The 23,277-nt window shown below is 44.4% G+C and overlaps 1 long non-coding RNA gene across 1 annotated transcript; it reads right to left on the reverse strand.

The window, feature by feature from the left end:
• Nucleotides 1-1,935: 1,935 nt before the first annotated feature.
• Nucleotides 1,936-15,295, reverse strand: LOC310658977. The gene is made up of 3 exons (XR_014502553.1): nucleotides 15,053-15,295; nucleotides 3,671-3,724; nucleotides 1,936-2,540 (listed from the first exon to the last, which is right to left on the reverse strand). It is a non-coding gene; the product is annotated as an uncharacterized lncRNA (long non-coding RNA).
• Nucleotides 15,296-23,277: the final 7,982 nt, after the last annotated feature.

Genomic DNA, 23,277 nt, shown 5'->3' on the forward strand with positions numbered 1-23,277 from the left:
CCATTAGTGACTTTCGGAAGCCATCGCCGCTGATGTACAAAGGACTGCAGATCTCAAAAGAGACGTAAGAAGTCCGCTCAATTCACATTAATGGGTACTGACATCAGAATGTCTCTTGGCTTTGTTTAGAACCAGCTTTGTTTGCCTGAAAGTTAATTGCTTGGCAGATCTGAATAAGCAGGAACCTTAAAAATGAGGTCGGGGCGACCCCCCTGTTTTTCCTTGTACTGTATACAGAATGGACACTCTGCATTTCTGGGAAAGGAAGCAAAAACATTCTTTGATAAAATGCCTGTGAAGGAATTCCAAGTTCTTTTAGCGCAAAAAATTCTCATTTGAAGAGGGGATTTCTTACCACGGCATAACAGCGTGCACCTGTATGTCACAGACTCAAAATATAGTAAAAAGAAAAAAAGGAAGCTCTAGGACAGGCATCCCCAACCTTCAGCCCTCCAGATGTTTTGGAATACAATTCCCATCATCCCTGACCACTGGTCCTGTTAGCTAGGGATCATGGGAGTTGTAGGCCAAAACATCTGAAGGGCCACAGGTTGGGGATGTCTGCTCTAGGACATAATCCAAGAGAATTGCTGGTTTCAGTATGTAAGGTTGTATAAATATATACCTCAAGCTCCAGTCAAGGGAATAATCTCCCGGTTCATTCACTGTGAAGTGAACACATTTTATTGGTTGAAATAGCTCACCATACTTCAATATTTACACTTCTCACACACACACACACACCATGACCACCCAGATGTCTTCAAGAAGTCCATGAGAACATCAACAATGGTTACAGAGATGGCAAGACTCTGGTTGTACTCGGGCTTCTGTGATGGGATCTTTGGAGCCAGAGAGTGGAAAAGATAAATCCGTGGGCCACAGAGCAATGACACTATGGGTTTGTCCTGTCTGGGGCTGATCCTGGGTGCAGCTCCCCTTCTGATGTGGAGTCCACAACCTCACCCACTGAAGAAGGAGCATCTGCCCCCAGCGTCATCACACTTACATACTTCATCCTCCCTCTAGGAAGGAATTGTCAGAGTTCAAGGACACATTCCAGCCAATAAAAGAAGTTGATATGGGAGGAAAGGTATGGGAAGAGCCCCAAAGAGGCCACATTTAGCTCTCAGGCCTCAGGCTCCACACCCCCGACCTCCAATGTACCCATGCTAATGCCTCAGAAATCTGTCCAGTGGAATGCAACCCATGAGTTTCCATGGTGACTGCTGCAGAGAGGGATCCCATGGACCACCTTGATGCAGATACCCTCCCAATTGTATCTACAACTTTGGGAAGGGGCAAGCATGGGCCGAACACCCATGGCCCTGTATTCCCAGTTCGCACAGTATTAACTGCATGTAAGTGAATGTCTGAATAGTGGACACTCGTTCATTAGGGTGAATGAGGCACTGATCTACCCACCTCAGTCTGCTCTTACCCCCTCATACCTGCTAACTTGCCATATATCTCAGGAGAGGCACCCTTATGGAACTCAGCAGAGAGCAGACCAGGGACAAAACAAGAATTAGGCCACATTCACACCATGCATTTAAAGCACTGTTATGCCACTTTAAACAGCCATGGCTTCCCCCAAAGCATTCTGGGAGCTGCACTTTGTTACTGGTGTTGATAGTCGTCAAGAGACCCAAATTGTCCTCAAAGAGTTACAATTCTCGAAGTAGTTTGAGAGACAATTCCTCTTCACAGGGAACAACTTTGTTATTGGGCATCTTGTAAGACTTTTAAAAAAGCAACCAATGTTGAATCTAAGGAGCAACCATACAAAATGCCTGAGAGAAGAAAACGGGTGAAAGCAAGACCGGAAACTATTTCAGAGTTCTCTGATTTGCTCAATAATTCACACTCCTTTTGCATGGAAAATACACAGCACAAGAATCAACAAGGTTAAAATAAAATAAAAAAGCCTCTCACTTCAGAGGGGGGAAAGAGAGGAGGACTTTTATCTGTGATTTAGTATATTACAAATAGGTTGTACAAAAAAATACTGAATTAATTTTTAAAATACCATTAAAAATCTTTGGATGCTAATTCCTGATGCATTTTAATTTCTTTCATGAGTCACTTCTACAGCCAGACCATTACTGATTGTCACACTGGAATAATTAATTTCATTACTCTACTCCGAAATCAAATTAATACTGAATAGAAAATATTATTGAAAACAAACACTGAGAACAATAGTCCAATCTCTTAGTCTCTCCCTGCATGGTTTTTCTTATTACACATGGGGTAAAAAGAAAGAAAGAAAAAGAAGTCAAATATCCAGAAAGTGCTAGAAGGTCCCTTGGATGTGGTGACACTTCAGCCTGAGGGCAGCTTGGTTTTTCAAGACTACACATCTGAAGGAAATCCAGAAAAGCCACATGAAGGTTTGGCATCTGCGACCTAGTGGCAAAACTACATGATCTACATTTAATACAGAGACGGCTAGGTAAACATCATTTGTCGTTCGGAGGCTTCTTTCTAGCTTCCACGTCTCTCTTGATGTCTTCAATCTTCTTTGAAATGTTCGGAACCTATTTGAAAGCAGAACAGGATATCAGAATCTTCTACTGTTCACAGAATTCTTTGTCTGTAGCATGGCAATACCATCAGTAGGCCAACCAAAATGCCACAATGCAGTGAGCAAGCTTTCCATTTATCTTCATCAGTCTGTGTGGTAAGAAAGGCTGGGTGTTTGGCAGGTGGGCAGGGGGAAGAGAATTATTGTTTGGTTTCTGAAACCCTACAACAGGGCTCTCTCTTTCTGTCTCTCTCTTGTTCTGGTGTTCTATACGTAGTATGCTTAGTGTTAAGGTTTAGACTTATTATAAGTTATTGTAAGTTTAAGTTAAGTCTGCTGCAACTGGATTTCTTATGGACAGTGCCAATCCTGTATGTATTGGATTTGTGACCATTATGCTTATTTGCCTTCAGTAGCAGTAAAGCTCTATTGGATGAAATACAATTGCCTTTGGTCTATTTTTGGGGAATCCTGCAACGTGTTTAAGTTGTTACTGTACTAACTATACGTTGGAATCTGGTCTGGGTTACATTGATAGAATTTCAATGATATTGCCAACCTTTTTGGGCCAGTGGAAGCACTGGGATTTTGAGAAACTGCTGTGGGCACCTGCTACAAAATGGCTGCTGTGGAGGCTACATCACACAAAATGGCTGCCAACTCTAAAAGAGCAGAAAAAGATACTGCACAATGAAATGGTGTGGGCATGCCTCCCTTCATCAATTGTGTGAGGGGGGAAGCACCTACATCAGGTCCTGGTTGTGGGCTTCATCTCGTTGGCCACTGTGAGAACAGGATGTTAAATTACATAGACCACTGGCCTGATCCAGCAGGCCCTTCTTATCTTTTTATGTGTGTTAGATAAGGGTCAATGCAGCTGACTCCGTTTTTGGACTCTCCATAGGGGTATGGATATAGGGTTTGTCACGATGGGCTCCTGCACTTCAAAATTTGCTGATAGACAACTGGTACTGACTTTTAAAATATATCAGATTAACAAGGAAACAGGACAGAGTGGATTTCTAAGTGAACATGTGAAAATGGTATGAACCAGAACATGGAACTGCCTTACCACAAAACTGCAACCCCATAAACAATGTTAACAGAAGCTCAGCAGTAGAAAACTAGCAAAATAATACTTACATCATAGTTCTGGGCCAGATACATCCCAACTACATTGCCAAGTGCAAAACCAACCTAAAGAAGAAATAAAAAGGATAGACAAGGATTATACTTTTCTCCCATCTGGTGAATGTGCTTAAGGATATAGCTTCTCTTCCATTAAGCTTTTTAAAACAAAAAACAAAAAAAACAACTTTTTGCCAGTTTCAAAACAAACCTGATACTCATTAAAGTGTTTGTCACATTCTCAGCTGCTGGTTTTTGCCAAGTGGTTTCTGCTGCTCATAATGCTTGCTTCGGAAGTTAAGCTACGTAGCAAATACTGTAATTAATTCCTTCAGTCATGATTTTCAGTACAAATGCAGGAATTTTGTAAAAATTTCAAACACTTCCTAGCACTTGACAAGCGCCAGGGGATTTTTTTCATGGGAGTGGTGATGTTATGTAACATGCTAAAGGCATGGGGGGGGGGTCTCCCTCCTTCTCCCTACTGCCATTGCTGCTTGCAAAGGAGAAAGCTGCTGCTTCCTCTTTGCTGCAATTGCCTCTCACCAACTCATCCACTGCGGGCTGGAGCACAAGCTATCAAAGGGGTGCCAATATTAAACTGAGGGGTAGTAGAGCAGGCAGCGTCCCTGTGGTGGGCGCCTTCCCAGGTCATGGACCTTAGTGGATGTCCAACCATGCCATGCCCTGACCCCTGACACTGGATCCAATATGACTGCATGCCCACTATGAAATTGTCATAGATCTAGGATGGGGAACCACAGACTCAAGAGGCCAAATGTGGCCTTCAGGACTCTCCCCAAGCTGCAAATATCTTTCACGGGGAACATCCTCCTTGAGTGTTTTTGCCTGGCTGGTAATGTGCCACTAAACATCAACAAGGTCTCTTGGTTTCCTGGAAGGAAGGCGGAGAAAAGTGTCTGTACACATATTGACTTTTGTGTGGTAGAAACACACAAAGGTTTCATCCACTTCTCTGCCTACGTTTGCATCCGCTCCCAACCACCACTGGTATATAGCCCCCAAAAGACTACCCATGAAGAAATACGGACCTCAGGCTGAAAAGATTCCGAAACCCTGACTTAAGACAGACTAAAGGTTTATCCTAACCCAGCAGTGACCACTCTATGCAAAAGGGTTTTTGTTTTTCCCAATCCAGCATCTGAGAGCTTGGGCCTCGTAAACCTCTTCCATCTGGATGATAAAGTCCTCAAATCTTGCAATGTTAAATGGATAAATGTGTCGCCAAGTGGTGAAAATATTTCAATGCCTGTGGTTGCTGGTTTAACCACAAGAGGATCTATTTTTCAGCCACAAAAGAAATGCAGATTTTATTGCCACTGGGTGTAGAAAGAGCTGTGGAATAAAAAAATATGTACAGTAAAGTTAAAATTGCCTTAAACAATTAAACTTGGAAAAGTGGGGGCACTATTTCAGGAGCTGAGAATTCATATATCACACTTTGTAGGAGCTAGACAATCTAGTGCTTGCAACAGGAGAGCAAAGCCAATTTCGGATTGTGTGCACCATGAAAAACTCAGTTTCACAACCCCCTTTGGCCCAAGGTCACCCAGTAAAGCTTCATGGCTGCATGGGGTTTTGAATTGTGGTCATCTGGGTCCTGGTCCAACACTCTCAACCACTACACCAGATTGGCTTGAAGAAATTATAGGTTACAAACCATACATGTTACCCTCACGCTAGGCACCTAAATGCCTCTCCAGCCATCATCTGAGAAGAACAAGTATGCAGTGAAGTCCTCACTGTTCAAGATTTTAGGGATTGGGGTTGGCAATAGCATCTTAACACATGGGTGGAAGGAGAAGGCTACGCTAGAGGAAGATGGGAACTTCTCTTTCCGCCCAATTCACTTGATTGCATTGTGCTGCTTCCCCTCTGGAGATTCTGGCGCCACCACTTCTTAATCTGCTGCCATTAGGTCCTGGGAGAAACTGCCTTCAAATGGGGTTTCTTCCCACCTTGCTAGAGTATCATTTCTTCCAGCAAGGAATGAAGTGGTCATCTTCCAAGTCCTTGGCAGAAGTGGAAGAAGAAGAGGCAGGATTTGGGTCAGAGGAGAAATAAGGGGAGGTGGCAGGAAGTGTGCCTCCTCTCCCAACAATGTCTCAGGGCAGAAGAGATTTTAAAAATGTCAGATTGCTAGCAAACAATCTGCCTAACCCTTAAAATCTTGCACATAAAGTTGCTTGTGGATTGGAGCTTGGTGTGCCAATATCGGAATGCCAACTTTAAGAAATAATAATAAAGTATGACTTGTTTCCTAATTAACATCCGGCTACAAGGCAGCAAGCACGCAACAGAATAATAAAGAGAGCCGGCGTCTTCTGTCATGGTCACAAAACACATTCTTTTGGGGAAAATACAGTGATTAAGAAGGTTCTATGGAAAATTAAAAACTGGTTGCTCACTTTTCCATACCATCAGTTATTAACTTAATATATGACTTTTCAGGAGGATGGCACGTAGCACTTATTTTTGTCAATTGGCACATTAACAGGCAACACTCTTGTTATGCATTTTCTTGTACGGGTTAAATTTTACTTGAAAAGCTAACAAAGCTTCCGCCCCCCCCCCGCCCCCCAATGTGGGTGTTTTGATATTAATTAATTAACACATGCTACATGCAGCTAAATAGTATTTAATACTAATTTCAGTGCTACACAAAGATAAACATGGTCTAATACTCATTTCAATGCTGAAAGTCAAACAAACAGGTTGCATGGCCATGTGCTTGATAATAGCTCCTATAAAATTGTCTTGTTTTTTTAAAAAAATGAGTTTGTATTACATCCATTTTATTTTGTGTAATATGATAAAGGTAAAGGGACCCCTGACCGTTAGGTCCAGTCGTGACAGACTCGGGAGTTGCGGCGCTCATCTCGCTTTATTGGCCGAGGGAGTCGGCATACAGCTTCCGGGTCATGTGGCCAGTATGACTAACCCGCTTCTGGCAAACCAGAGCAGCACATGGAAATGCTGTATACCTTCCCGCTGGAGCGGTACCTATTTATCTACTTGCACATGCTTTCGAACTGCTAGGTTGGCAGGAGCAGGGACCGAGCAACGGGAGCTCACCCCATCGCGGGGATTCAAACCGCCAACCTTCTGATCGGAAAGTCCTAGGCTCTATGGTTTAACCCACAGCGCCACCCGTGTCCCATTGTGTAATATGTTATTTTATGCATATATGCTGCTTTTGCTACCCTTGAAGATGCTCTGTGTATATATGTATGAATGAAGCCAGTTTGAGGACGGTGCCAGAACTCGAGTCTGATTGTCCTGCTACAGCTCTCAAAAAACACCCCTAGTGGCTTGCATGGTCTGGAGGTCACTTAGGGATCACAGTCTCAGAACAGTCCAGGACACAATGGCCAATTTCCAAACAAAAAAAGCCATTCTCTTTCATACAGCAAAACCAACACTCTTTGAGTTTCAAAAGTAAAATAGGTTGTTGTTTTTCAAGTCACTGGCTTCTTTTTACAGTCACATTAAACAAAGAACATTGCCTTGTTTATGATTTGCTGGACTCCGCTGCATATGAATGTGCCGTCACAAAACACACAGTGTACCCCAAAGTTATTTGCCGCATTCCTTGCTCTGAAATAGTGCAGTGCCTGAAACAGGCCAAGAGACATTTAGTCTAGCTGGAAGCTAAGACATCATTTGCATCCAACTCTTCTCAAAAAATGCTTCACATTGGCACCGTATCTCTTTTAACTAACATCCTAACAAGATTTCCATCTCATGATCCAGCTCCATATATATATATATATATATATATATATATATATATATATCCATCCTTGCTCTTAATCCAAACTTCTCCTCCTTGCCCATCCAGTATTTCGGTACATCTGTCCTAATTTATCTTGGTTCCAACACAGTCATGCTTACCATTCCACTCTTAGAAAACAGATTTATGGACCTCAGTGTCCTGCTTCGCTTGCCATGTACTTGCGGGTACTGAGGGGTGTGGTGTGGGAACAGATTGCATCTCAAAAGCAGTACCCACTCACTCCTCCTTCCCTCCTCCCCCCACCTCTTTTGCTTTCAGGCCAACAGAACATAAAATGCGTACCGGCACCATTCCATCGATTGGTGGTCGGAAAAATTGACTGCTCTGAGGCAGTTGCTGGAGCATGTCAACGGGCAAAGCTAACCACAGATCAAATATCTATATGAGAACAACATGGTCTCAGCTGGCTCTGTCTATTTTAGGCGTGGGGGAAACTTTGGCCACCCAGATGTGGCTGAACTACAACTCCCAGCAGCCAGGGAAGAGGGGAATTGTTGTTCATTGACATTCGGTTTATTTGGACACACCTATCTTCACGTTGATGGGAAGCAGGTGGCGCTGTGGGTTAAATCACAGAGCCTAGGACTTGCCGATCAGAAGATCGGCGGTTTGAATCCCCACAAAGGGGTCCCTGCTCCTGCCAACCTAGCAGTTCGAAAGCACCTCAAAGTGCAAGTAGATAAATAGGTACTGCTCCAGCGGGAAGGTAAACAGCGTTTCCATGCACTGTTCTGGTTCACCAGAAGCAGCTTAGTCATGCTGACCACATGACCCGGAAGCTGTATGCCGGCTCCCTCGGCCAATAAAGCGAGATGAGCGCCGCAACCCCAGAGTCAGTCACGGTCAGGGGTCCCTTTACCTTTACCTTATCTTCATGTTAAGAACATAAGAATAGTCAGCTAGATCAGGCCAGTGGTTAGTTTTGGCCCAGTTCTCCATTCTGTTAAGGCCATCTTGCATCCTGATTCTCTCTTCTGTGGCATTCTGTGTCAGGTGAAGCCTGATATCAGAGCATGTGGGTGGGGAAAGGGGTGGTGTTTCCATTTGGCAAGCTGTGATGCTTTGTGCAGATGGAAAGTTCATCACAGCACAACACTGAATCCCACCCTCAGAGTTTAAGGTAGTGGCAACCATGTACTCTGGCACATTTATTTCGGAGTTCATAAAAGGTCAGTTGCTGAAGCAAAATACCCTCCCCCTGTGGGGCCTACACACAGCTCATTTTCCGTTATTTTAAAGTACTTTTTACTTGCTGCGGCATCTGCAAGTGGATTTAAATAGTCTTAGGAGGGAAAAAGCTGGCAGCCCGTTTGACAATCGGCAATTTGCATGCCAAGTGAGGACTGCAAAACACTGGCTGGAATGTATAGGGCTTCCCACAGTTATCCTAATTTTATGCACAGTCCTTTAAAAAAGCACATAGATACTTTGGTCTTTTGAAAAACAAAAGCCCCGTTTATGAGATTATCCCTTTATCTGCCTGCAACAGTCTTAACTAGGAAGGCGCAGAGTCCCGACACTGTAAGTTACCAAAACAGGGAAGAGAAGGCAAGGCTGAATATGTCAGCTTTTCCCTCTTCCATTCTTCCGGTTCTCAGACACTAATCAGAAAGTCTTCTACAGAAGTGATTTTTATTGTGGATTTGCAACGCAAGAGAACATCAGACATCTACTCCATCAAAGAAGAATACTTAAGGATGCCCTCTGTTGCGAGTCTTATCTGTCGTTTTGTCAGAGGAATAAGAGACAAAGCCAGAGAAATAAGAGACGTCCTTCGAACGATTCCAACTTTGCTTTGGATTGTGAAGCGTTTAAAAAAGAAAATCAATAGCAACAACAACAAAAGGCCGACTCTCAACAAAGATCAGCATCTGAGCTAGGTAGCTGTATAAATAAAAGAGAAAAACAAATTAAAGTCTGATTTACTGTAAAATTACACAAACACCCGCAATAATTTAATTAAAAGTCTGGACTTGGAATTAAATATGGACACAGGATGCCATTTACAACAGCCTTCCCTAGTCTGGTTGTCCTCCAGATGTTTGGGACCACGGATCCCATCAAAGCCAGGCAGCATGACCAGTGGTCAGATGAAGTCCAAAAAACATCTGGAGGAACCTGGTTAGAGAAAGTAGCTTTAAAGGTTGCAAGACTCTCTAAGCACATCTCTGAGCCACAATCACCAGGAGCATCACATACAATGCCCATGAAAAACAGAACTTTAACATGTAGACCCTCCACACAGAGCAACTTTATTAAAATGGACAGACAGATGTGCTGCCTGGGGGCTGATTTGTAGGCCTGTGATTTCCAAACCATGCTGCAAGAAGATAGTAAGATCACCTCCCAGGGAAAGCCTAGGTGAAGAGATGAGTTTAAAGTAGGTGCCTAAATGCCAGTAACTAGGTGCTTGTCTGATGTTCACTGGGAGTGCATTTCAAAGGGAATGTGCAGCCACACCCAATGCACAGATTGCCCAAACTTCGAAAACCTACTGCACATCAGTTTGCCATCCTATGCGTCTTCCACGGAACTCTTGCACATTTTAGAGGATGCTACTTCCCTGTATTTTCAGGAATTCTTTTTTTTTATTAGCAATTTTAACATGACAACTTATCAAAACATAACACATTTATTATTTCCCCCCCTTTTTCCCCACCCCTCAAACCCTCCCTCCCCCAGAGACATCCCTCAGCTCCTCTCTCTGATTTCTCAGCACATATTATTCTCTGCATATTGTAAAATTATACAAATCCTTACATTATCAACAGTAAATCTATGTATGTTTATTCAAAACCTGCCAATAGTCCAATTCATTTTGTTGTGTTTTTAAATAGTTTGTATACAGTTCCCATTCTTCCTTGAAGTCACAGTTGTCCTTGTCTCGCAATTTGTATGTCAATTCAGGAATCCTTTTTAATGGTTATGCTGAGATTATGTTGCTTGGGCATCTGGTTGGCCACTGTGAGAACAGGAAGGTGGACTAGGTGGACCCCTGGCCTGATCCAGCAGGCTCATCTCATGGTTGCCTTGGGCCAGTCACTCACTCTCAACCTGATCTACCTCGCAGGATTGTGGCAGGGACATAGGAAGCTGCCTTAGACTGAGTCAGAGCACTGGTCCATCTAGCTCAGTATGATCTATCTATGCTGACCAGCAGTAGCTTTCAATGGTTTCAGACGGGTGTATCTCCCAACCGTAGGTGGAGGTGCCAAAGACTGAACTAGAGACCAGCATACAAAACATGCTCTCTTCCACTGACCTATGGCCTTTTGTGTTCCAAGTTCCCAGGAGGAAGGGTGGAATAACAATGCAATTCTATTGCCTCTTGCTCAAGCACACAGAATGTCTTTCAATAAGAAACCCGGTAGCTCTGTTTATGGGATCATGGTCCTAATGTTTACTGCAAAGGAGACATGTGAACCTCTGAACTTTACATGCATCTTACTAATGCCTGATCAAAATATAGCCAAAGCTCAGGAAGCAAACATCTGTGTGGCACTGTATTTCAAGAAGTGTAAGAATCAGGGATGTCGTGAGTTGCCCAAGGGAGTCCCAGGAATACAGCAGGAACAATCCAGTGGAAAATAAAAGCACGTATTTCAAATTCAATGGGACAGTTCATTTCAATGGGACAGTTAAGCATATGCTTGACCCCTCCCCACAGAAATGGCTTTAAAGTGCTTATGTGGCTGGCTCAAGGGTGGCTAGGATTAGTATCCTGAGCCATTATGCAAGATCTTGACAGGGAGGTGAGTAATCAGGTGATTGCAGGGAATCTCTGGCCTGCCTGGCTTATAATGGCCAACCAGCAGACATCCAGGGGACGCGGGTGGCGCTGTGGGTAAAACCTCAGTGCCTAGGACTTGCCGATCGCATGGTCGGCGGTTCGAATCCCCGCGGCAGGGTGCACTCCCGTCGCTCAGTCCCAGCACCTGCCAACCTAGCAGTTCGAAAGCACCCCCAGGTGCAAGTAGATAAATAGAGACCGCTTACCAGCGGGAAGGTAAACGGCGTTCCATGTGCTGCGCTGGCTCGCCAGATGCAGCTTGTCACGCTGGCCACGTGACCCGGAAGTGTCTGCGGACAGCGCTGGCTCCTGGCCTATAGAGTGAGATGAGCGCACAACCCTAGAGTCTGGCAAGACTGGCCCGTACCGGCAGGGGTACCTTTACCTTTACCTAGCAGACATCCAGACTTCTACTGACTATGGATAGCTTGTTTGGTAGAGCATAAGACTCTTAATCTCAGGGCCATGGGTTTCAGCCCCACGTTGGGTAAAAGATTCCTGCATCAAAAGGGGGTTGGTCTAGATGACCTTCATGGTCCCTTCCAACTCTACAAGTCTGTGATTCCGGTTCTCAGTGTTTCAGCTGAAAATGCTGGGAAGTTGTTCAGCTCTTGGTGCAGATGCCCTGGCCAGAAACCATTCCATCTCCAGCATCCCACCTTTCCTTTTTAACACGGCACTGGAGCAAGCAGTAGTTGTTTTGCAATAGGGTAGCAACTATGCATCACGGTAAACAGCAAGAGAGAACACCAATGTGCATAAGATTTGCATTTGCTAATATAGATGTAATACAGCGGACGCTCGGGTTGCAAACATGATCCGTGCAGGAGGCACATTCGCAACCTGCAGCATTCACAACCTGCAGCGCCGCATCTGTGCACATGCGGGTTGCAATTCAGCGCTTCTGCGCATGTACCGAAACCTGGAAGTAACCCGTTCTGGTACTTCTGGGTTTCGGCACATCCGTAACCCGAAAACACGCAACCTGAAGCGTCTGTAACCCAAGGTATGACTGTACATTATTTGCAGTGCACTGATACATGTGGCTGATTTACCTATCCACATGAGCGTGTGACTACATTTCTGAGCCAATATTTAGAAATCTGAAGTTCCATTAATTCAACATCCAGGTTGAAACATAAGAAAAACTCTGCTGGATCTGCCCATAGGTCCATCTACTCTGTCGTCCTGTTCTCAATGGGCAATCTGTTGCCAGCAAGAAGCCTGCAAGCAAACAGGACCGGAGCACAACAGCTCTCTCCCAAAGAACTTGAGATGACATGCACAGAATTATGCTGTTCAGTCCCACTGATTTCAAATGGGGTTTATTCCCAGGTACGTGGGTCTAGGATTGCAGCAGCGGCTCAGTGAAACAAACAGGGGAAGAGTGGAAGGCATGCACCTTATCAGGCATGAAACGAGTTGAACTTTGGATATGGACAAGTTAATATCTTGTTTTTCTAGAGACAATTAGAAAAAGAAAAAGGAAACCCACAACTTGGAAACTTCTGGTATGTTGTGGGCACTAACAACAACTGGTCCAGCAAACTGCCTGGCTGTGTGAAAGGTCACAGGGATAAATATGTCAAAATGCATTAACAAATATCAGGCGCTATCACCAAAGCACTTAAGCAAAATTGATGCAAAGATATTGTTGCATCGATCTAAAAGGAAATGCATAGGCCCCCAATGGATCAAAATCCAGGGAATCCCAAGGAGAAATTTGACAGGCAAATAGTACAGTGGTACCTCTGGTTACGTACTTAATTCGTTCCGGAGGTCTGTACTTAACCTGAAACTGTTCTTAACCTGAAGCACCACTTTAGGTAATGGGGCCTCCCACTGGCGCCACGCCGCCAGAGCACGATTTCTGTTCTCATCCTGAAGCAAAGTTCACAACCCGAGGTAGTATTTCTGGGTTAGCGGAGTCTGTAACCTGAAGCGTATGTAACCCGAGGTACCACTGTAATTGTGTTGGTCCTCAATAATGAGGAATACACTCTTAAGATGGTGGAGCACCCGGTTTTGAGATGCACTATTGAACACATCAGGCATGATCTAGCCTACTGCAGCCACCAGCACGGCAGAGGTGGGGAATCTATAGCCCTCCAGACATTGTTGGGACTACAGCTCCCATCATCCCCGGCTGTTGGCCATGCTGACTGGGGCTGATAGGAAATGGAGTTCAGCAATATCTGGCGATCCACAGGACCAATAGTTCCAATATATATACAGGACACAATTAAATGGCTTTATTTAAAACAACAACCAGTGTTGTTTTCTGAGATATGTTAAGGGGTTGTATGGCCTCTGGAAAGCGTTGTCAGGCTGCATGAAATAGATAGCTTAAGGCAGAGGGCATACAAAGATGACAGTGTGGGAAAGCAGCTTGATTGTGTTTGAAAAGACAAAATAAGCCCAGGAATGTATCAAGAAGGTGCTAGGAACAAGCAAGGGGGGATGGCTGCTATCTTGATGCCCTGCTTGTGAGTTTCCAAAGACATCACTAATGGAAAAAGAACATTAGGCTGGCCAGACCTTCCTCAGAGCAGTTATTCCGCCCTTATGATTTGTAAGTGGAACAGAAGAGCACTTAACCCATGTGAAATGATGCTGAGAAAATACTGAACAGTGTCATTACAACAGCAGTTTACAGACACTACCAAATAGATGCCATATTACTGAGCTGCTGACAGCTGCCACAAATGTGGGTCAGGAGAAAGCTTTCATCCTTAGAACAATTGGGATGGGGAAACATTAGATGCCTCTGTTTTTGTCTCTGTTTGTTTGTAAGTTGCTTTGAGCTGGCCTGGGCAAGACGAAAGCGACCAACAAATTTAATAAACAACAGCAGACCTTGGGCGTGGGAAGGGATATACAGTGGCACCTCGGGTTACAGACGCTTCAGGTTACAGACTCCGCTAACCCAGAAATAGTACCTCGGGTTAAGAACTTTGCTTCAGGATGAGAACAGTGCTCCAGCTGCGTGGCGTTAGCGGGAGGCCCCATTAGCTAAAGTGGTACCTCAGGTTAAGAACAGTTTCAGGTTAAGAACAGACCTCTGGAACAAATTAAGTTCTTAACCCGAGGTACCACTGTATAAGTTTCCAGGCTCACAACACAACCTTCTTTGTGTATCTACTCAGAAGTTTGAAGTCAGAGGGACACACTCCCAAATAAATGTTTTACGGTGCAATCCTACACACACCTAGCCCACTGCTTTTCTTGGGGTTTACTCCCACTTACAGACTTGCCCTCTGGATGCCTTAATTTATTCCTCTGCTCATTTAAAAGGTGGGGGTGTCTTTCGTAGGCAAACCACCCTTTTTCTCTTCTAGAGGCCCAATGTGACAGCAAATTCGCCTCTCCTCCTCTGCCCTCACTAGATCGCGGGATCAACTGGTCGAAATCCGGGTGGCCTACTACTGTACAGCAAATCGGTAAGAGTTTCTTGACTCCCACTCTGGTTTACAGTGGCAGCAACAGAGAGACCTTCCAAAGTAATGAAAGGAAGACAGTTAACCAAGGTTACACTTTCCCCTGAAAGCACCGCGAGCTGAGTTCAAGTTCTGGAACTGAAAACGGGGATCTGTGCCCATTCTAACTATGTGCTCTTTTGCGCTCGGCCCTGGTTGGGGGATCTGAGCGAGAGAGAGAGAGAGAAAGAGAAAGAGAAAGAGAGAGAGAGAGAGAGAGAGAGAGAGAGATCCAAAGGGCACCTTGGATCCTGACGCCTGCCCACCCCTGCCCCAAGCCAAACCAGCCTCTGCGCCCCTGGGAAAAGACTCACCAAAAACTGAAACATGGTGCCTGCGCGCAGCCGCCTTTTTTCGCCCCTCCGTTTCCAGTTGGAGAGCCTCGCGCGCAGCACAGAGCATCTTCTCTTCCGGGTGCCCGCCTCCCAACCCAACTCCGGCTTCCCTCACTGGCTGAGCCTTTAGATGGGCTTATCAGGAGCCCTATCCGGGGCGCTCTTTGAGCTCGGCGGCGCGCGCCTTAGGCAACCTTGTTTCCTCCTCTCTCTGCCCTCGTAACTCCGGGAAGGAAGCGCGCGCAGGCTGATGATTCAGCGGCCAAGGTGGCGCTTGGCTAAGCTCAGTTTGCGGCGCCGACCGAGCTGCTTCCGTCACGTTGCTTGGCCAGGACCTCCATACGCGCAATTCCCAGGCTTGCATCCTGGGGAGGAAGTTACTTGGGTGCTGCTGGCGCAGTGGTTTGACTTCACCCCCCAGAGGCGCACGGCAATGTCTCAGGAGACAGACGGTTACCAACAGCAACAGTACCACCACCTGCGGGTCGCAGGGAGGTGTACAATATAAAAACACAAAAATGCATAACAGTAACAATCATAATGATACACACACACACACACGAGTTTAAAAATCCATAGAAAGTTAGCCCAAGGCCTGGGAGAAGAGGAATATTTTGCCTGCTGCCTAATGAAGAAGGCGCCAGATGAGCCTCCCTGGGGAGAGGATTCCACAAGCAGGGAGCCAGCCTTCATCATTTTGGTGGTTCTTTTTCAGAACTTTTCCCAACTCTTAGAATTGCCTTTTGGAAGCAAGGTGACCAGAACTGCAGCCATGCAATCCTATGCATATCTGTTGTTTAGTCATGTCGGACTCTTTGTGACCCCATGGACCAGAGCATGCCAGGCTCTCCTGTCTTCCCCTGCCTCCCACAGTTTGGTCAAACTCATGTTAGTAGCTTTGAGAACACTGTCCAACCATCTCGTCGTCTGTCGTCCCCTTCTCCTTGTGCCCTCAATCTTTCCCAACATCAGGGTCTTTTCCAGGGAGTCTTCTCTTCTCATGAGGTGGCCAAAGTATTGGAGTTTCAACTTCAGGATCTGTCCTATAGTTATATGTGTGTGTAGCTGAGGCTCCAATACTTTGGCCACTTCATGAGAAGAGAAGACTCCCTGGAAAAGACCCTGATGTTGGGAAAGATGGAGGGCACAAGGAGACGGGGACGACAGAGGACAAGATGGTTGGACGGTGTTCTCAAAGCTACCAGCATGAGTTTGACCAAACTGGGGGAGGCAGTGGAAGACAGGAGTGCCTGGCGTGCTCTGGTCCATGGGGTCACAAAGAGTCCAACACGACTAAACAACTAAACAACAACAACAGTGTGTGTGTTTCTGTTAACAATGTGCTTTACTGTCCCAATCAAGAAACTTGTTAAAAATAAAAGTTTTTTGTAATTGTAGAATGAAACAATGCCATTTTGCTGATGACAGAATAAAATGTGTGTGTGTGTGTTTCGTTCCACCACTACATTCCACAAATCTCCCATTTTTGAATGGACGTAGCCTTGCTACTTCAACAAAGTTGAATGAGTCAATGGAGGCCACAGAGGAAGTTGTTTGTTATTATAGCTGATAAACGGGAATCATGTATCAAAATGGTCATGTTTTGTCTTAGCTGTTAGAAATGCATTCAAGTTTGTTGAATAATGAAATTTTACAAAACAAACACAAGATGGCACCAGAGACCCACATTAGTGGATTTTTCTCAGTGGAGATACTTTATTCATTTAATGACCACAGAAACGGAGTCATAATCTCCAATCTACAGGGGGCAAATTTGAACATTTCCCCATCCAGCTATATACCTGTGACTCTCAAGGAATTTTTGGACTCCAACTCCCATCAACCCCTTTCATTTCATGCTTATATCCTTCAGTAATTGATATAAGCAAACTTTGTAAATAAACCTAGCACAATGACATTTTGGGCAATGGAAGCTAGATGGCAATGTTTCCCTTTGCAAATAGTTTAATCATTCCTCCACAATAATTAGGAACATGTTCAGCTTTTTCAAGTTCTGGGTTTTTTGTTTGTTTTGCAATTCACATACATGGATGGTAAAGTGTAATAACAGCTGAAATATGTTGTGCTTTCCTTCCCAAAGCCACACCAGACTTTCTGTTTATTCTGGAACAGGAGACTTTGTTCTGCCGGCTTCCTTGAACCTAGCAGATCAATAACTCTGGTATTCAGCGACACATCACTGAAGTGACTTAGCAAATGTGCAGATCCCTCTGGGGAAATTTCACTGGTCTTATGCAAAGTGATTTGGTATTCTTCCAAATTCCTCGGGTGGTATTCATCTGAGGAAGACCCCCCCCCCACACACACACACACTTTCTACTTTGGTTTTGGCTGGTATTTGATTGGCAATGTTCACCTTACACCCATGAAATTATTTATCCAGGTTGGCCTTTGACTGCGGAGAAGGACGAAAGGCTCAGTGGTAGAGCACATGCTTTGAATACAGAAGGTCTCAGCATCTCCGGGTAAGGATGGGAGAGAACCCACTCTGAAACATTGGAGACCCACTGCCAGTCAGTGTGTGTAATATTTAGCTAGATGAACCAAAGATGATCTTACGTTCCTGTTTAAATCAGTCCTTATTTAAGAGGAAGGGCTGTAACTTAGGAGCAGAGCCTCTGCTTTGCATGCCAAAAGTCCCGGGCTCAATCCCTGATGTCTCCAGGTGCAAGATCACCTTACACGTACCCACTTGACCATTTAGATCAGGCATAGGCAAACTCGGCCCTCCATATGTTTCGGGACTACAACTCCCATCATCCCTAGCTAACAGGACCAGTGGTCAAGGATGATGGGAATTGTAGTCCCCAAACATCTGGAGGGCCGAGTTTGCCTATGCCTGATTAAGATCAACAGAATTGGCACTACAGGTGCCACATAATTCTCATTCCTCATTTGTAAGAACTTGATCATTGGGCAGCCCCTGCACTTTGGAACTGCCTGCCTATTGAGATTAAGCAGGCTCCTTCAACATACTCTTTTCAGTGCCTGCTAAAAACATTCCTGTTTAGACAAGCCTACCCCAGAGGCTTAGAAAGTTGAGGTGATTTTAATCTGTTTTAGTATTCTAACTTTTGTACGTTTTGCAGTAGGGTCGGAAAATCCGTCTCGATTTTATTGCCTTGTCTTTTTGTAAACCACTTTGAGATTTGTTTTTACAATTCAGTGGCTTATAAAGTTAATGAAATAAAATAAAGGAAAACGAACCGATACGCCTCTGCTAGGCAGTGTAGCATTACTGAGGTAGGTGGGCAGATTCCTTTTTCCAGCAGCAAATCATTATGGGCATAGGGTGGTACACTTCTACAATTTGTCTAATTGCTCCAGCATCAGGCATTTCAAAGATGCTGCAACTTGACCCAACATAATAAATGGACTGGTCCCCCCTGTTCTGCTCCATCTCCGTGACATAACTAGATCCAGAGTCCACATTTCTTCTGGCTGTGCAAAGCAAATAACTGATCTTGGAAGTGCCATATTCTCAATTTAGTATTGCCATGGGCAGTTTTCTATTTCTATTGCTCATCTGGCTTTTTCTTTCTTTCTGCCACCAGCTTAACTGCACACTTTTTTTGCTCATGCATATTAAAACTGTGTTTTGTGGCAGGGGATGGGGGGGTAGCAGTTGAGAATGCAATTATGCACACAATTGGATCAGCAAGGAAGAGTGTGTGCGCTCATGGTTGCCAAAAATTAAATTTAGTTTGCTGTCTCCCTCCATGAGCCAAAAAAATACAATAAAAATGAACTATTTCCTGCCTTTTCATGCAACCCGAAATCCGCTGCCTGAGGTAGCTACATCACTCTGCATAACAGCAGGGCTGGGCCTGAGAAGAAGTCCCTGGAAAGGACTTCCTTGCATGAGATGTGTGGTCTTCACCAAGCTATCATGTTTTGTCCTATATGCTTGATTATTCTTTGTTTCTACATCCTGGTTTGGTCCTTGTAAAAAAGACACCTGCATTGCAGAGTTTGGACTATACCAGCCTCGTGGTCCCTCCAACTCTACATTTCTACGATTCTATGTCTCTATGATTCTACAGGCTTCTACACAGAGTGGTTTCTGAACATTTTGGAAGTTGAATGGACTTCCGGAACTTATTCCGTTCAACTTCCAAGGTAGCAGGAAGAAGTGCTCTAAGATCTCCCAGCCATGGCACCACACTAGATTTATGTTTATTCCTTTTTGCAATGACAAACGGTGCTTTGCTTTTGGACCTTCCTACACCAGCGCTGCCCTAGAAAGTAAAAATGCTTCTCTCTGTGTGTGTGTGGCAGAGGGGAGTTTGTTTATTCATGTATAACCTGCTTAACATTCAAGCAAAGTCTCTAAGCAGTATACAAATCTCAATATAGAATAACAGCAATGGGGAAGCATTACTAACCATATCATTTTGACGAAACAAAATACAAATTTAGCAACCACATCTCATGGTCTGAGAAAGCCAGGGCAAATAAAATAGGTGTAAAACCAATCATAGAAGGAGCATCTCCCATGGCAGAAGGGAGAGCTTTCCAACGTTTGTGTGTGCTCCCCTCCACTGTGTGTGCAGGTGCTGAATGTTGGGTGAACATTCACTGTGGCCCTCAAAGCCCTGCAGTAAGCCTTCCATTTTTGTTGCTTGCCTTGGACTGGGGGAAAATGGAGTTCAGCTACATTTGGCTCAAATGGTTCATGAATTGTGGGTATCCGATGCAGAAGAACCATAGGAACACAAGAAACTGTCTTATGCAGAGTTGGACAATTCGTCCATCTAGCTCATTCTTGTCAACGCTGACTGGCAGTGATTTTTTGGGATTTCAAGGAAGAGTTCTGCCTGGAGATGGTGGGGATTGAACCTGGGAACTCCTCCTCCATGTGATGTAAAAGCTCTATCACTCGGCTGCAGCCCCTCCCCAGCAAAAGGGGGATACATTTTTTTATTATTATTTTTTTACAATTCAGAGCTATGTTGTTGTTTTGAATATTTTTATTAGGAATTTCAACATAACAATTTATCAAAAACGTATCATCCTCATCCCCCCCCCGTTTTTCCCTCCCTCCTCCCAAAAAAGAAATACCCCCCCCCCATACTTCCCTCAGCTCCTTTCTCTGGTTTTTCAGCACATTTTAATTTCTGCATATTATAAAATTGTAAAGATCCTTAATTTATCTATCTATATATTACCAATAAGAAGTTTGTGGATATTTATTCAAAACCTCCCAAGGAGTCCAGTTCATTTTCTTGTTTCTTTAAGTACTTTGTAAAAGGTTCCCATTCTTCTTTAAACAATTCAGAGCTATGTTGGACTCCACAGAGCCAGTCATCAGATGCAGAGAATTCAGTCAAGAGTATCGCATAAAAGGAGCACAGATACTGTCAAGTTACTGCAAGAACTAACTGACTGTGACTCAGCCAACTTCACCAAAGCTTTGCTACCTTCCTAGAAGATCTGAAAAGTCTGGAACCTCTATAGCTGCTTCAAAGGCAAGTCTGGATTGTTGGAGATGCTCTCCAAGTTGCAAAACTGCTTGGAAAGTAGCTACATAATCCAAGTGGCTGAAATTTGTTCACTGGAGTCGCATGGGACCATGGGCAGTGTGTGGTTTTTTAACAGTAGCCGTGCAACCTCAAATCGAACATGAAGATTTATTAGTGATGCAGCAGAAACTGGGCACAATTATCAGCAAGCTGGGAACTGAGATCTGCGTATCAACGGAATGAAAGCAAGTGGGCTTCAATTGTGATTTTATTTTATTTTATTTCATTTTATTTTGGCAGCACAGCATCCATAAGAGCTTCGCATTTGCTCGCTGCCTGGTGCGAAGTCACTGCAGGTTTCCAAATGCACTCAACACAACCCGACAGCTTTGCGCAATTCAGGGTTCAGCTTATAATGAGCCTTATTGTGTTGTGCAGCGTGAGTTACATTTCCAAAGTCCTTGCCCCTGAGTAATTTTCTCATCACACTGTGAAGCCCTGTGTTCTTGGTATCATTCTGTTTCTATTAACCAAAATATGTTATCGTCTAAGCACTTAGCAGTTGGATTCATCAGGACGTATGTATATAAAACTTTTGATTGACCAAGCAAGTGCGCTGATTAATCTGGCACACACACACACACACACACACGTTCACAGAACTACAGATGACAAGCATGATCTTAGAAGAGGTGCAAGTGGCCTTCTCTCTCAAACAGGAGGAAACAGCTCTTTTGTGACATCTTAACTGACTGAATGTTCATGAGCATCGTTACCTGAACAGTCATAGTCTGCATTGCATGCATACTGTGTTCAGTTCCCAACGTCTCTAGATAGGGCGATGAGGGTGGGTCCTCTATCTGAAATCCTGGAGATTTGCTGCCATGCCATATGGGCAATACTGAACTAGACAGACCAGCAGCCGGACTAGGTATAAGGCATCTTCAGCAGCATGAAGTTCGCTTAACTTCCAACCATATTGATCAGCCATAACAAAAAATATTAAATTGTCAGGAAAAAAAATCACATATTGGTGGTCCCTGGCTTTTACCAGGGACCGAGCCTTTAGTGTGTCAGGTCCTACCCTGTGGAACTCCTTGCCAATAGAGGTCCATCCATGCCCCTTTTTAGATGCCTCCTAAAAACTATCATTCAGACAGGCCTTTGGAACCTGAGATTCTTTGCCAACTAGCTCTTATTGAGATGTTTGACGCTTTCATTGCAAGGTGGTGGTTTGAGTCTTGCGATATCTTACAGGAAGGTGCAGTTTATAAATATATAAATGAAATAATAACAGTATATTTCCCAGGTTTCAACATTTTGTTTCTGGGAACAATTCAGAGTTGTTGGTGTGCAATTTTCAAAGCCCTGAATGGCGTAGATTCCCGGTACTTTTCTCCCAAATGATGCTGCCTGCTTGCAAAGACCTGATGGAAAGCCTTCCTTTGTATTTGTAATCACAGAAGCACAAGTGAGCAGAAGAGGAGGAGGAAGAGGCCATCTCAGTGACTGCTCTCAGATCGCAGAACACCTTGACCCAAGAAATGCAGCTGACTTAACAGTGTTCTGAGAATTGTTGAAGAAATTATTGTTTTATGAAGGCGACAGTGGGTCGTAGCCAGTATGTTAGTCCTACTCAAAGTAGAGCACTTGAAATGAACGGATGTACCTAACTTATGTCTGCTAATTTCAACAGGTCGACTCTGGGTTGCATCCTACTAAATTCTACTCGGTGTGATTTATGATTTAATTTTAGTAGCTCGCCTTGTCTCTCTTACTGGCTGTTTCGTTTTATTATTTTATTTATTAAGTTATATATGGCCTGCCAACCCATCACAATAGTTCTGAGGCTGACAAATCTCTCTGCACAGGTCGGACAGGCAATACTTAATTGCTGCAAAGCAAACAGGAAATAAACCCAAATAAAAGGGGGGGGGACCCTTCCTAATGAAGCACAGTTAACACTTTCATGTGTGGAATAACAATGGGTCTCTGAATGACCTTGTGTAAGAGCACTTGGCATCCACTCTTATGACATAAATCTTAAATAATAAGCTTTTTCTCTTTGACAAAACGATCGAGAACTAAGCTGTTCAAAAACCAAGGTATGACTGTACTTGATTTATTTCAATATATCTTGAAGAATTTATATGTTACATGTCTGCCTTCAGCTGGCTCCTAACTGCCTGGCTCCTCAGAATATGTTTTTTTTTTTAAACAACAGCAACAATGCTATAATTTTGTGCCTTTTTATAGCTGCAGGTGAGTTAGCAGAGGATTTCAACCTGCAGTCCTATACCCATTTAACCTGGAAGTTACCTTCATTGAATATATTAGGAATTCTTTCTGAGTAGAGATGTATAGAATTGTGCTGCAGTCCATTCAGTGGCGTAGTGTGGGGGGTGCAGGGGGGGCCGGCCGCACTGGGCGCAACATCTGGGGGGGCACTCGCAGCTCTCTGCCCCTACCTGGCTCACTCACTCTCTCTCACTGCAGTGCTGGCTGTGTGAATCCGATCCGAGCCGGGGAGGGTGCCAGGCATGCGGTGCGGTGCGGAGAGAGAGCGAGGGACTATCTGGGGGAGGGGACAGTGCAGCGGGGGGGGGGGCGCAAATTACTTGCCTTGCCCCGGGTGCTGACAACCCACGCTATGCCACTGTTTCCATTCAAAGCTGCAGGCCAGGGGTCAGAATAATATGGCCCCACACAATGTATGGGTTT

The sequence above is a fragment of the Podarcis tiliguerta genome (genome assembly GCF_965153285.1).
Source record: "Podarcis tiliguerta genome assembly, chromosome: 10".
Classification (NCBI taxonomy): domain Eukaryota; kingdom Metazoa; phylum Chordata; class Lepidosauria; order Squamata; family Lacertidae; genus Podarcis; species Podarcis tiliguerta.